We start from the raw sequence: 15912 nt of genomic DNA on the forward strand, positions 1-15912 counted from the left end.
TCGAGTTTTGTGTTGTTCTCAAAGCCTAACAGCTCTCCTATAGTACCCAGATCCACTGTTTCTGTAGCAGATACAATCTCTACTCTGTGAGTGACAGAATTTTGAGTTAATACTATACCTCTGGGTAATTGAGCATTTACAGTGGACAGATTATATTGCCCTGGAGTGATGACAATTTTTTGATCCCCTACTGCAATTTTGTTGTTGTGGTGTGTAATATTAGGGATCAAGTACATGCCATAAAATGCTCTGAGAGCTATTGTTTTGGGATACACTATATCATCATGTAATTTGAGTTTCAATATTGAATTTTGGCTGGTGAGATGGAATACCCCCATGATGTTTCAGATACCATAGGGCCTTTTGAAAATTTTCAATTGATGGTTTATTTATTTGAGACATATATCTAAGAACAGATAAACACAAATGTCCACAATTAACATCTTTGAAGTTTTGAACACGGGCATTGTTGTAATAAAGATTAGCTGATTTTAGATATTTTACTAAATTTTCAGGTGGAACACCTCCAAATGAATCAAACACAAAAGCATCATTGTTTAAATATTTAAGATAACAAATCCAGCGCGTGCCCTGATTTTTGTACTTATCCAAATTAACAATGCCACACTCTTTGTTGAGTGGTTGTTCTGGTAAAGAATCAGACATGTACACTCCTCTAAAATTTTGATGTCCAGTGGCTTGATTAAAGCTTCAATATCTTGGTTTGTAAGCGGCTCTTGTTTTTTTTAAACTTATTCATGGCTCTCTTAACACCTTTGCCTTGTTTCTCCATGGCCAGGTTATGGCGCTTCAATTCATCTAATTCTGCCTTATTCTTCTTGGCACCTATTACTGTTTTTGCTATGGCAGCTGATCCCCCAGCCAAGCTCCCAACAGCCCCAAGTGCTGCTAAGATGGCCGGGATAGTAAATATAAATCCCCCCACATGTGATTTTTTTCTAGATTGTTGTAATTTTTTTAATTGGGGGGTACTAAACAACAGTTTCATACCATTGCCCTTGGCAATACAAGAGCTTTTTTTCTTGCGCTGCTTTTTGGTTAAAGGCTATCAATAGTTTTAAGAGATTTAAGACCTGCATAAGGTATTTGATACATAACAACCTTGGCCTTCATTGTAGGTTTATTATATACATATTCACAGCCCCCACACCCAGTTTTTGTTTGGTGTTCATAGCTATGGTGGTCTCCAATGCTGCTATTCTCTCACTTAAAGAAGCACCTTTGCTTACAAATCTACCAAATGCAGCCTCTTCTAATTTCTTGTCTGCAACATGTCTCTTGTCAAGATCAGAATGTGTGTTGTATGCTATGTCATGGTCTCTACTAGCAGCATCTAGGGGATGGTCTATGGTCCAATTTTGTACCGGGACCAAAATACTGATAGCCTGGAATGTGTAGTTCAAATGGCAGCTTGTTTATAATGTCATTAACCAACCTCCGACCTTCAGAAATATTCCAAAATTTAGGTGGTAGAGTATTAATAATTTTTATAAGATATCCAATGCCCTTAGTGTCATTCACTATAAAATTAGACAATTTTGTGCTTATCATGTCCATAATTCCAACCTTTTCATTGTAAAAATTTTGGTTGCCAGCATTTTCTTCCCCAGCTATCACCAATAACCTATCTACAAGTTTCCTGACATCATCAACCCACACAAATTCTTTAGGCAGGGTGTTGTATTGTTTGATTCCACTGCCTGTCTTAATTTGTGACCATATGGGCTTCATTAAATTGTTGTATTTTGCTCCACTGCTAGACTTGACTCTTTTTTGTGTGGGATCATTGTTCTGGTATAGAGCATCTGATTTTATTAATATTTCCTTGTAATGCTCATAATCTTGATCTGTATAGCTGCCAGGCCTTTTCCTAGTCATCAGTTCCCACAATCCAGGTCTTCCGAGATACTTAACAAAACCACCTTTTTCTTCAAGATGAGATTCTGAATATACAATGAGATCATCTCCCATAAATGATACTCTGAAATTGCCAATTCTATGTATGATGCTACCATCACGCTCTGTGTCAGCATATAAGCCAAAGACCTCATCTTTGTTGTCTTTAGGTGTGCTTAAATATTTTTGAGCAAGAAGACCCAATTCAATAGGATCCTGAGTAGCTTCAATTCTTCGAGGATCAACAGGACTAGGTGTATGAATACTAGAAAGTGGGGTGATTGGATATTCTAATATGTTCCTAGCAGCTACAGGCACAAGCACTGTGATCAAATTTTGATTTTGCTCTGTAACAGTTTTGATATTTTTACCTAATTCACTAACAGCATCAATAATAGGCTGTTCCGTTTGTTTGTGTTGTTCATAAATTCCTCGGTTCTGTGAATTCCATCCCTTAAATCTTTTTACAAGATAATCTCTTAATTTAAGATCATCAATGATTGGCCTTTTTATGGTTATTTATATATGTTTCAATGTCTAGAAAATTGTTGATTTTATTTCTGTATTTGCCACTACTGGGTGTTCTTGTCATATCAATTGTGACAAACCCATAACTGTCCTGGTTCCACCACCTACTGCAAAACTTGGAAAAATCATTGTACTTCAAGTCCCCACCTACATATTCATCATGTATGTGTTTGAGGTTGGTATGATCTTGATGAAACACACATATAAAATTGCTGTTGTCTCGGATCAGCTGCTTCGGTATTTTAGAAAAAGTCTATGCCAGGTAGAAGCAATCAATGTTTTTGTGTCGGCCCTGTGTAAAGAAATTTCTAATCTTGTTTTGATTATCCAGTATAATGTCATCAAACACAACAACAGAATTATCGAGACATTCATGGAGTGGCTTAACATCTGATTCAAAAGTGGAAATATCCAATCCATCATATAGCTTCATCAGCTACTGATATTTTAATTGTTCCAAGCTCTTAGAGAAAACATACAAGTGCCTGTTTTTCCAGTCTAACCAGTTGGGTGCCAATAAAAAATTATCAATCATTAGTGTAGTTTTACCACAAGCTGATGGCCCAACAATAAGACATCTAATATTATCAGGCAGAAACTTGCCATTTCTCTTAATCTGCTGTTCAGGTTCTGGCAGCCTCTTTATAACGTCCCAGGTGCTCATATTATCACTTTGTCTGCATCGATCCAGCTGTGTTCTGGAAGTCCTAGCCATTTGACAAATAACTTGTTGCCTTTTCTGCGGATGATTTTTTCTATGAGATATGTGTCAGGCTGTTTAGTTTTGTTGAGTTCTTCTTCATAGAACCGGCCTTTGAGAATTTCTCCTCGGTGGTCTTTTATTATATATGTGTTAAGGGTCCCAGGTTTAATTTGAACCACTGTAAATTATTCAGTGCTCCAGTTTCTTGTAAAGCCTCTTTTGAATAAGCGCTTATATTTGCTGATTCTTACTTGATCACCCACCTTGTATTTGGCTTTTCTTGTTGTTGGCTGGTATCTAGGATAATAAACAGTCCTGATCAATTTTTGCTCATCAGATGAAGTTACTTCAGAGGGTTTCATGTTGATTGTGAAATGGACCGAGTTGTTATATTTATGTAGAAGTTCTGGAAGAATATTAATCCATTTATAATTACCTTGAAGTGTAAATTGTTTATACATAAGATTTTTTAGGGTTTTGTTGAATCTCTCTGCAATTGAGGCCTTGAGATCACTGTAACTCGAATAATGTTGTTTTGACTGTTTTTTAATAAATTGTTGGAACACAGAATTATAAAATTCTTTGCCATTATCTGTTTGCAAATAGCGCGGTGATCTTCCACTCTGATTGATGATTGTCCTGAAGGCTTCTGTAACACATTTTCCAGTCTTGGATTTGAGTGGCACAGCCCAGGCAAATTTTGAAAATGTGTCTATTACAGTAAGTAGATACTTGAAGCCCTTGTTGATTTTGTCTAAGTTTTTCAGCTGTCCACTTGCCATCTCAATCAAGTCGCTCTGCCATAAATCATATGCCTTTTGTGACTACTGGCAGTCTCTTATAATTATGTCTGGCTTGTCTGTGTAATTCATCAACAATAATTTGTCTAGACATAATATAAAAACAAGAATATTGCAACTATGGGGTGTTCAGCAGCTGATACTACAGGATTTTCTAAATATATAATTTGTCTCCTATTTGTATATGAAATTCCAGAGAGCCATCATCTTCAGCATAAGATGTTTCTAATGTATTGGGATCTGTAAAATCCTCTAACTCTACAATGGTGATTTTTGGTTTGTTGTCAGCATTTGTTATTGATAAGGTAGGGTAGTGGTGTGCCTGTGGTTGAAGCCAATATTTGATCTTGATTGGTCTAAGTGTGCCCCCAACAAAAAACTGGTAATAAAATTGTGCAGGGGACAGCATATATATTTTGCCACCTGGTGTAAATGGTGAATCATATTCTTTGTTGGGGATGCTGTACAATTCAAGAATTACTGTATGTTTAGGATTTTCAATTATGCCGGTTATTTCTTTTTCTGCTCTAAGCAATCTGCTTGTTACAGATTCAAGGTGCTCATTGATGGTCCTAAAAACATCATCATGGCCTGGCTTGATCTTTATGTCCACAACAAGTTTCTTGTATTGTTGCACAATTTCTTGTAGCTGGGTGGCAAAAACAGACAGGGAGGGCATTTGCTTGATTGGATTCCATGGTCCCAAGCTGTTGCTTGATATTAGCTACAATTTGTTGCAAATTTTCAACAACTGCCAATTTTGAATTTTGAGCAGTAAGATCATGGACCTGTCTTCTGATATCCTCAAACAGGGCATGCAGTTCATTAATATGTTGATTAGTTGGTAGAGTGGCCACTGTCTGAGTAAGTTGTTTGATCTCTGTCTGGATATTCTTGATATCTTCTGATTTCAATATGCGATTCACTGCCCTCTTTATATTTTTAAGTTCCTGTGATATAGGGAGATTTGATACAGTATTTTGTGCCAATTTCACATTATTTAATTCAGAAGCATCAACCACATTTTGCATAGCATTTTGGAGCAGGGCTATATCTGCCTGAGTGGGTGTTGTTTGTTGTAAAATTTCAAGCTTTGTTTGGATATCATCGATCAAGTGATGAAAAGGTGATAGCTCAGATTCAGTGTTGAGGTTTTCAATCTTTGTGATCTGTTCCTGGACACTTACAAGAGTGTCTACAATACCGGGCAGGCGGGATTCTTGTACATTTGTCAAATCTCTTTGCACTGCTGCTATTGTACCCTCAAGATGGGTTATGGTACTTTGAATTTTTCCAAAATCTTCATATGTTTCAAGTTGCAGCTTAATGTTGGCAACACTCCGAGTTATTGCACTCAAAGCATCAGAAGATGGCAAGTTGTTTATAAAATTTTCAAGTGTCTCAATTTTTTCTTTAACCTCGGCTATGGCATTGTTCAAGGGGTCTAGATAAGGTATTTGGAGTGATTGAATCTGTTCTTTTAGAGTGGAAATCATTAGATCAAAATCTTCTTGTGATTTTATGCTTTTGACAATTGTTTGGAGCTGTGTCTGGACATTATTTATCTGCTCTTCCAATTGCTGTTTCAATTGCTCAGAGTTGGTGGCCTGGGTCTTAAATTTGGCTTGAAGAGCTGCTACAGCCTCTTCTAAATTTTGAAAATTATCTAATGTGGCCATATCAGTATATTTCTGAAGCAATAATTTGAGTTCTGAGTCAATTTTAAGAAGAGGGTCCATGCATTGTGTTTGCAAATTTGTAATTTCTAGTTGAAGACTGGCATTGAGTGTTGTTTGTAAAGCTTGTAAATCACTTCTGAATTTCTTGACTCTGACATCAAACATCAGAATCTCATCACTGTGATCTTCATGTCTTGTATGGCCAAATATATCATTAGGCATTTTTGTTTTAGTGGTTATTTATTATTGAATATTTGATTCTTAATTCTATAAATAAGGTATAAGCTTGTCATATGATCCAGGGACCTCAATATATAAGCAGTCACCAGCAGAACCAGTATATACAGTGCCAGAAATCATGTTTGAGTGCTTAATTCTATAAATATTTCTCCCTACTGAAATCTTGACATTACCCTCAGGGGTTGTAATAAATTGCAATTGACCACCTACAGGTAATTGGTAATGATTTAAATTATTGTTAAATATGTACAATGTTTTACCTGTTTCATCATCAACATCTGTAAGTATGCTGTTCAGAGGAATAATTAACAAAGCACTTAGTTTAGATATCATATCAGAAGAGGGTTTTGGTGTTGGGAGGTCCATAATAGCCTGTTTTTTGAACCCAAATAAGTTCATAGGCATGTTTATTTATTTCAAATCATGCTCTGTAATTGGGCATTGATTGCCATTTTTCAAATCACAATGACCCCATGGTAGAGTATGTATGCCACATGAAAAAATGCATCTCTTATCATCATGTGGGTCCAGAGCCACTTTTCTTACAATATTGCTAGTCAATAAGTGATCCACACTCTGAATTCTATTTTCTGATGTTCTGATTGTGCTACATGATTTGAGACAATTTTTGTAAACCTCAAATTCAAGCTCTTTGTCCACAATTACTCTGCCAATGCCCTTGGCCTTTTTGGCAACAGCGCCACTACATGTTTCAAAACTGTACATCTTGGAACTTAACCCATCAAATGCCACAATAACATCACCAAGTGTCTCATCTTTTAACTTGCCAGGCACCTTTTTGTTGTGGGGTTGAATCTTTGTATGTTCACTGGTATCAAAATATTCAAGCAATGCAGGCTGGGACATATTTTTATAGACATCTTCTGTTTGAATATCAAGAACAAAACTATCTGTGTCCATGTACATCAATTTTACACAATCACCATAAAAAGGCTTCAACACATCATAATACAATTTTAACATGTGTAATTTGGCCAATTCCAATATCACAGCCCCTACATAAATAGGCTTATCAAACTTAATCTTTGTTTTTTTTCATGTTGAAAAGTGCCATATTTTCATCATAAATTCTTCTGTAATTGAAGTTGGGCTTTGCAATCAATTTTTTGCTCCGGATGGGGTCAGTACTTATTTTAACATCAATATGTTTTCTGACATTTTCAATTGTTTTTCCATACACAGAATTGACCATCATTTTAAACAAGGTCTTATCAAATTGGCTCATTGCAGATGTTCGAAGCTCTGTGTTTGTATCAATATATGGCTTCAACCATCTTGAGTGCCTGAACCTCAAAACTTTTCCAACTTTGGTCACTTGAACACCATGATGCATTAGGAACTTGAGGTTTTTGTAATATATGACATAATCCTGTTTCGGCTCTAGAGTCATCATCAATTTCTTCTGTTTAGAGCCAGGTGAACACTCAATCTCAGGAATTGGGGGCAGATCAGAAAATGTGTTGTGTAAATCATCAGGAATTGTCAGATCAACCTCTAAGAACAGGCCATAGTTACTGTCATCAAAATCTTTAAGATCTTCAATATTGAAATTTTCAACCCACTCAAGCCCTGCATATGGCAGTTTATCCATCATAGCATAACCATAGAGGCTGTTTGCATCTACATACAGTATATAATTTGATGGCAGTGCTGGATCATAATCGGGAATATATTTGTTATTTGCTCTGGCATATCTCTGAGAACATTGCACCATGCCCCCTCTTATACATTGTTCCATAAACAGATACATATCTTGATCCTGGTTGAGATCCAATTGCATTTTAGTGTTTAAAAACATTGCAGACCATGCTAGGCCCGGAGCACTGTAAAAATACATTGGATCCAGCTTATAATTTTGCATGGAAGATTTTCTGAATGCCTGCAGTATATCAGCTAAGAGGGTCACATCAAGTTTTAAATATGCCCTGTGATAATCACCAAATGTCTGGCATTTTAAATTGTTTCACATCAACTGGGCATGGTGATAATCATCATCAGTGATTCCAGATGCTCTGATTTTGCTGTAAAACTCTTGTTGTGGTGGCAGAGAACACTCATCAAATTTAGAAAAATCTGTAACATAATCATATGGATATACACCCTTCCGCCTAATTAATTTCAGGTTCTGATTTGGAAACAAAGCACATGTGATTTTGAATTGATCATCAGATAATTGAGTAGCCAGTGTAACCAGGCTAGCCGATAAAATTCTGTATGAATCAAGAAATCTTAAGTGAATAGGAACACCATTAACTTTAATTATTTTGCTAATGGCAATATATTTCTCATTATTTTCTGCTAAAATATTTAAATTCTGCTTGTTAAACCCCTCGTACCTAATCAAATGATGAAAATCATAATTGGATGCACCATGGCAAAATATAGGGTCAAATTTTGGTCTCTGGATCTTAATATTGCAGCTATTACACAGAGGCATTAAGAATTTACCATCTGTATGAGAATGGTGATGTACCTTGATATTTGCATCTGAAAATTCAGAATCTCATACCGGGCATTTTTCTGCATTGTTGAAATCTTCAATCTGATCCTCTGTTAAAGGCAACATGGGTTTTGATTTTAATAAGATATTAGATGCTATGTCATGGCACTCATTTTCTATTCTATGTTAAAATTCTTCGATAGCATCTGCTCCCATGTATAAATATTCTTTACTAACCACACCACAATGTACAACCACATAATAAAACCTGGAAGGTTCATGTAATTGATACGATGTAATTGAAGATTCCTCAGGGTCTGGGCTGCAGAATGCAAGAGGTTTGAGGTTTGATTCAGAGTGTTTAATATTCAATTGATCTATCAAACTGCTTATTATTTTGTCTGAATTTGCATTTGAATATACCGGTACAGTTTCTGTTATGTGGGGCTGTGTAAATTTTGTGCCATTTGGCTTCTTATATTGTGTAAACAATTTGAGGGACAGCTTATAAGATCCATTTTGTGCATTTAGAATTGCCTCCACATCTGGATTTATACTGTTCAAAAAATTCTTAATGTCACATCTTGGCTCTGATACAAAACGGTGATCCCTTAATTGGCCATTAAAACTGCTATGGATGGGTTCATAGCGTGGCTGCTTTGCCGGTCCAGCATTAACAGGTGTTTCATGCTTCCTTTTCAGACCAGATGCAGATGGTTGTGGGGGCAATGTTGATGACTGTGCAGAACAAGAACCCACATGTCTATTGAAATATGCCTTGCTAAATATTTTGTGGCATTTAGGACATATTTTAGTGGGAGTTCTATATTTGCCTGGGTTACAATTCTTTTGGTGTCTGGCCCAATTGGGGCTGGATATATTCTTATTACACTGATTGCAATATTTTTGATTCGGCATTTTTGTTGTTGTTTATTATATAAGATTTCCTGGGGTTCAATTCAAAATTTTGTACTTAATATATATATATATTTTGTTCAGCTGTGTGCTTTGTTTATTTCTTGTGTATATTTAATATGTTAATATTATTAATTTTTATTCTCAGTTTATTATATAAAATTTTTTGGGTTTTAAACCAAAACTCTATGCTTATTATGACAGGTTGTAAAGCTAATAGCCTACAAGTGGAAAAAGAGAATAAATATTGATCTACACTGACCTTCCGCAAATGCCTGCACAGACATGCATGTCCTAGAAAGGCAATGACCTAGCGCTGAGTGTTATGTATTGATTTTTGTATAACAGGCTGGGACAGATATAAGCCTGACTCTAAATAAGAGTGGATTACAACAAACAAGCTGGATGCAACAAATATCAGATTTTTTATACAAAATATAAGCCCTTTTTGTTCAATATACTAGAAATATATTTAATATGAATAATAGGAAATTAAACCAAACAGGCCTGTAAGTATGAGAAGCACTGTAACAACACATCCATCTGTTCTCCTCAGCCACTCTCACAATACTGGCTGATATGCATTGGAAAACCTTTATATATACCCTAAGCCGGTCCGAGAAGAAAAAAACGGGAAATTCCCGAGGGGTCATAATTTTTCACGGGAATTTCCCGAGAGTTTTTATTAAAATTATCTGTGAATTCCACAATACACTCCAGTAGTAGTATTGACTGTACTATGAGCGCCACTTACAAGTGTAGAAAAGGCGAGGCTATTTGATTGAACAATCAGATTTGCTTACACTTAAAACAATGCCAAGATGGGGCCTGTACCCCAATTCTTCAGGTGTGATATGCTCTGATTTTTAAGAAATTCTGAATTTCTAGTGTAGAAAAGGCGAGGGCTCAACAGATAGATTTACCCATACTTAAGACAATGGCAAGAGGGACTTATACCCTAATTTTTCAGGTGTGGAGGTTTGGGTTTAAGTCCTCATAAAATATGAAGCCTCCCCTGATGGCAAAATGATAATATTGTTGTCTTGTAAACAAAAGGCTCGGGGTTCGAGTCCTGATAGATTGAAATACATGTGGCAAAATAATATGTCCACAAGTGAGATTTTGAATAATTACTGCTAGTTGATAGCCCCCAAATCTGAAACCCTGGTAAAAAATGTTTTACAACAATATATTGTATAAAAACTGAATTTCTCAGTTTTCTTATTTTCTCATGTTTTATAACCACCTGCTCAGCTATACAATAGAAGAATAGTGGGTAGGCATAATTAATTGTTTGCATGTCTTGCCGGCACGCAAGAGATAAAATCTATATAGCTAGAAGGGAACATTAATGATTTTTCTATTCACTGAAGGGGGCATTAATCTTTCTGTGCGTGTAACATGTCTGTAACAAGGAAAATGTAACAAAGATTGAGACAAAGATACATATTTTCTGACCCAGTGGCAATGAACTGACCCCCCTTCATTCTGAAAGCAATTCTGTTCTGATAATATGAGCCTAGGCAAAGACTTAGAAAATATTATGGCAGTTCAAAATCCAATTTTGTCTGTATCAAGGTCTTCAGAAGCCGGTAAAATGTGGGCATAATCCATTTGGAGACGTGCTAATATTGTGGCATTGTAATCAGGGGCTTTGGGTTTGAGTCCTGTATAAGATTGAAATACATGTTGCAAAATAATATCTCTACAAGTGAGATTTTGAATAATTACTGCTCGTTGATAGCCCCCAGATCTGAAAACCTCCTTTCTCCTCTGCTCAGACAGATTCGGCCATGTGTGTAAAAGCTATATCTGTGTGATTGTTGTTTATAAACTTGTCAAAAATATGGCTTTTTTGTATGAAAACATGCAATCCTGAATACAATTCTGGTTTTGTCTTGTTCTGTTAATATAAACACAAGTGAGACTTACAGAATATTTATTGCACAGTTCAAAATCCAATTTTGAATTGTATTTAGTTGATATAGAGATGAGGTTTTAAACCTGGTGAAGTGTGTTGTACATCAGCAAAACTATCACCAAAACCTAGTTACTGCTGTTGTTTGGGTATAAAAGCACCAGCTCAGCCACTAACTGCTGAACCCAACTGATATTTTTTATTAAGTATAAAGTTTTGAATTGAAGCCCAGAAAATCTTATATAATAAACAACAAGAAAAAATGCCAAAACAAAAATATTGCAATCGGTGTAATAAAAATATATCTAGTTCTCATTGGGCTAGGCATTGCCGTATTTGTAACTCTAAGAAATGCAGAAAAGCCACAAAAATGTGTCCAAGATGTCATAAAATATTAAGCAAGGCGTATTACAAATGGCATAAGTGTAATTCTTATGTACAGTCATCAGCATTGCCCTCACAACCATCCACATCTGGTCTGAAAAGGAAGCATGAAGCACCTGTTAATGCTGGACCTGCAAAGCAGCCACGCTATGCACCCATCCGTAGCAGTTTTAATGCCCAACTTAGGGATTATCGGTTTGTATCGGAGCCAAGATGCGGCATTGAGAATTTCTTGAACAGTATAAATCCTAATCTGCAGGCAATTCTTAATGCACAAAATGGCTCTTATAAGCTCTTTCTCAAATTGTTTGTACAATATAAGAAACCAAATGACACAAAATTTACACACCCCCACGTAACAGAAACTGTACCGGTATATTCAAACGCAAATTTAGACACAATAATAAGCAGGTTGATAAATCAACTGAATATCAAACACTCTGAATTTGCGGCAAAAGAGTCAGGATGGAGCCTATGCGGTTCATCACACAAGTTATATGTTAATATTTCTGAATTCAGCCCATTAAAAGGTTCTACATATCTGCCATTACCTGCCAATATCAAAAACAAAAGAGCCGTGGTCAATATAAAAAACACCGACCAGAAATGCTTTTTGTGGTGTATATTAGCTGCTTTGTATCCAGTTTCAAGGGATCCTCAGAGAATAACTTATTACAAACAACATGAGCACGATTTTGACGATGCAATGGAGGGTTTGGAATATCCAATGTCTGTTCAGAATATTGATAAATTTGAAAAAAAGGCCAGGCACATCAATGGCAAACAATTATCTATTAATGTATTTATTTGTTCCACTGGCAATTGCCCGATAGCACCTCTCAGAATCAGTACACTTGATGATGAATCTGCAATTCCGATTGATCTGCTCTTAATTGAAAAGGATGGTACATATCATTACACTCTGATACACAGTCTTGAAGCTTTAGTCAGAAAACAACTAGACAAAACTCATACAATATTCAAGTTGTGCAGAAGATGTTTAACTGTATTTTATGGTCAAAAAATGATAAAAGGGGTTCGGGAAGAGAGTGCAGAAATTGCTAAAAACAAGTTAATTGAGCATCTGAAATACTGTGGGAACCATAAACCTGTTCATATGGTGATGCCCAATCCAAGTGAAAATTGCAAATTCAAAAAGTTTGAAGCCTTCTTGGAACACCCAGTATATATTGTCTGGGATTCCGAATCAAATCTCAAATCTCTTGCATTCTGCAATCCAGATCCCGAAGAATCTTCAACTACACCATACCAGCAACATGAACCTTCCAGCTTTTGTTTTATGGTTGTACAGGATGGTGTTGTTATTAAAGAATATTCATACAAGGGACCAAATGCCATCAAAATATTTGCACATAGAATAGAAAATGAGTGCACCATCAACCATGAGGAACACCATCAACTTTAATTATCTTGCTAATAGATATATATTTCTCATCATTTTCAGCTAAAATATTTAAATTCTGCTTCTCAAACCCCTCGTATCTGATCAGATGATGAAAATCATAATTGGATGCTCCATGGCAAAATATGGGGACAAATCTTGGTCTCTTGATCTGAATATTACAGCTTTTACACAGGGCCTGTTTATATCGACCATCTGTATGAGAATGGTGATGAACCTTGATATTTGTATCTGAAAATTCAGAATCACATACCAGGCATTTTTCTGCATTGTTGAAATCTTCAATCTGTTCCTCTGTTAAAGGCAACATAGGCTTTGATATTAATAAGATGTTAGATGCTATGTCACGGCACTCATTTTCTATTCTATGTGCAAATATTTTGATGGCATTTGGTCCCTTGTATGAATATTCTTTAATAACAACACCATCCTGTACAACCATAAAACAAAAGCTGGAAGGTTCATGTTGCTGGTATGGTGTAGTTGAAGATTCTTCGGGATCTGGATTGCAGAATGCAAGAGATTTGAGATTTGATTCGGAATCCCAGACAATATATACTGGGTGTTCCAAGAAGGCTTCAAACTTTTTGAATTTGCAATTTTCACTTGGATTGGTCATCACCATATGAACAGGTTTATGGTTCCCACAGTATTTCAGATGCTCAATTAACTTGTTTTTAGCAATTTCTGCACTCTCTTCCCGAACCCCTTTTATCATTTTTTGACCATAAAATACAGTTAAACATCTTCTGCACAACTTGAATATTGTATGAGTTTTGTCTAGTTGTGTTCTCACTAAAGCTTCAAGATTATGTATCAGAGTGTAATGATATGTACCATCCTTTTCAATTAAGAGCAGATCAATCGGAATTGCAGATTCATCATCAAGTGTACTGATTCTGAGAGGTGCTATCGGGCAATTGCCAGTGGAACAAATAAATACATTAATAGATAATTGTTTGCCATTGATGTGCCTGGCCTTTTTTTCAAATTTATCAATATTCTGAACAGACATTGGATATTCCAAACCCTCCATTGCATCGTCAAAATCGTGCTCATGTTGTTTGTAATAAGTTATTCTCTGAGGATCCCTTGAAACTGGATACAAAGCAGCTAATATACACCACAAAAAGCATTTCTGGTCGGTGTTTTTTATATTGACCACGGCTCTTTTGTTTTTGATATTGGCAGGTAATGGCAGATATGTAGAACCTTTTAATGGGCTGAATTCAGAAATATTAACATATAACTTGTGTGATGAACCGCATAGGCTCCATCCTGACTCTTTTGCCGCAAATTCAGAGTGTTTGATATTCAGTTGATTTATCAACCTGCTTATTATTGTGTCTAAATTTGCGTTTGAATATACCGGTACAGTTTCTGTTACGTGGGGGTGTGTAAATTTTGTGTCATTTGGTTTCTTATATTGTACAAACAATTTGAGAAAGAGCTTATAAGAGCCATTTTGTGCATTAAGAATTGCCTGCAGATTAGGATTTATACTGTTCAAGAAATTCTCAATGCCGCATCTTGGCTCCGATACAAACCGATAATCCCTAAGTTGGGCATTAAAACTGCTACGGATGGGTGCATAGCGTGGCTGCTTTGCAGGTCCAGCATTAACAGGTGCTTCATGCTTCCTTTTCAGACCAGATGTGGATGGTTGTGAGGGCAATGCTGATGACTGTACATAAGAATTACACTTATGCCATTTGTAATATGCCTTGCTTAATATTTTATGACATCTTGGACACATTTTTGTGGCTTTTCTGCATTTCTTAGAGTTACAAATACGGCAATGCCTAGCCCAATGAGAACTAGATATATTTTTATTACACCGATTGCAATATTTTTGTTTTGGCATTTTTTCTTGTTGTTTATTATATAAGATTTTCTGGGCTTCAATTCAAAACTTTATACTTAATAAAAAATATCAGTTGGGTTCAGCAGTTAGTGGCTGAGCTGGTGCTTTTATACCCAAACAACAGCAGTAACTAGGTTTTGGTGATAGTTTTGCTGATGTACAACACACTTCACCAGGTTTAAAACCTCATCTCTATATCAACTAAATACAATTCAAAATTGGATTTTGAACTGTGCAATAAATATTCTGTAAGTCTCACTTGTGTTTATATTAACAGAACAAGACAAAACCAGAATTGTATTCAGGATTGCATGTTTTCATACAAAAAAGCCATATTTTTGACAAGTTTATAAACAACAATCACACAGATATAGCTTTTACACACATGGCCGAATCTGTCTGAGCAGAGGAGAAAGGAGGTTTTCAGATCTGGGGGCTATCAACGAGCAGTAATTATTCAAAATCTCACTTGTAGAGATATTATTTTGCAACATGTATTTCAATCTTATACAGGACTCAAACCCAAAGCCCCTGATTACAATGCCACAATATTAGCACGTCTCCAAATGGATTATGCCCACATTTTACCGGCTTCTGAAGACCTTGATACAGACAAAATTGGATTTTGAACTGCCATAATATTTTCTAAGTCTTTGCCTAGGCTCATATTATCAGAACAGAATTGCTTTCAGAATGAAGGGGGGTCAGTTCATTGCCACTGGGTCAGAAAATATGTATCTTTGTCTCAATCTTTGTTACATTTTCCTTGTTACAGACATGTTACACGCACAGAAAGATTAATGCCCCCTTCAGTGAATAGAAAAATCATTAATGTTCCCTTCTAGCTATATAGATTTTATCTCTTGCGTGCAAGACATGCAAACAATTAATTATGCCTACCCACTATTCTTCTATTGTATAGCTGAGCAGGTGGTTATAAAACATGAGAAAATAAGAAAACTGAGAAATTCAGTTTTTATACAATATATTGTTGTAAAACATTTTTTACCAGGGTTTCAGATTTGGGGGCTATCAACTAGCAGTAATTATTCAAAATCTCACTTGTGGACATATTATTTT

The sequence above is a fragment of the Lepisma saccharinum genome, unplaced genomic scaffold (genome assembly GCF_977018435.1).
Source record: "Lepisma saccharinum unplaced genomic scaffold, izLepSacc3.1 HAP1_SCAFFOLD_50, whole genome shotgun sequence".
NCBI lineage: Eukaryota > Metazoa > Arthropoda > Insecta > Zygentoma > Lepismatidae > Lepisma > Lepisma saccharinum.